The sequence below is a fragment of the Chaetura pelagica genome, unplaced genomic scaffold (genome assembly GCF_000747805.2).
Source record: "Chaetura pelagica isolate M959 unplaced genomic scaffold, ChaPel_1.0 scaffold663, whole genome shotgun sequence".
In the NCBI taxonomy this organism is placed as follows: domain Eukaryota; kingdom Metazoa; phylum Chordata; class Aves; order Apodiformes; family Apodidae; genus Chaetura; species Chaetura pelagica.
This window is the reverse complement of record NW_009952811.1, coordinates 23,426-23,779: the sequence shown is the minus strand read 5'-3', so window position 1 is coordinate 23,779 and position 354 is coordinate 23,426.

The following is a 354-nucleotide window of genomic DNA, read 5'->3' as shown; positions in this document are numbered from 1 at the left end:
CGCGCGTCCCTTTCTCCTCCCCCCAACCCTCCCCAAAAAACCCTCTTGGGGGTTTGAAAGTCCAACCAAAAATCAAATTAAAAAAAAGAAGAGGAATCCTATTCTTTGTGGTTTTTGACCCAAATTTTGTTGTGGCAACTACCAACCCATGGAAAGACATTGATGCCCCAAAAGTACAGCTAAGGATGGAATTACTCAACCATTAGTGACCAGTATCACAAAGCACTGCAACATGGAAACAAAGGGGTCTGGGAAGGGTCTGTGAGGCGTACTGAGGGGGGGTCTGGGAGAGTTGTCGGGGGGTCTCGGCAGGGTCTGTGAGGGGGTTGGGGAGGGTCTGGAGGGGGCTGGGGA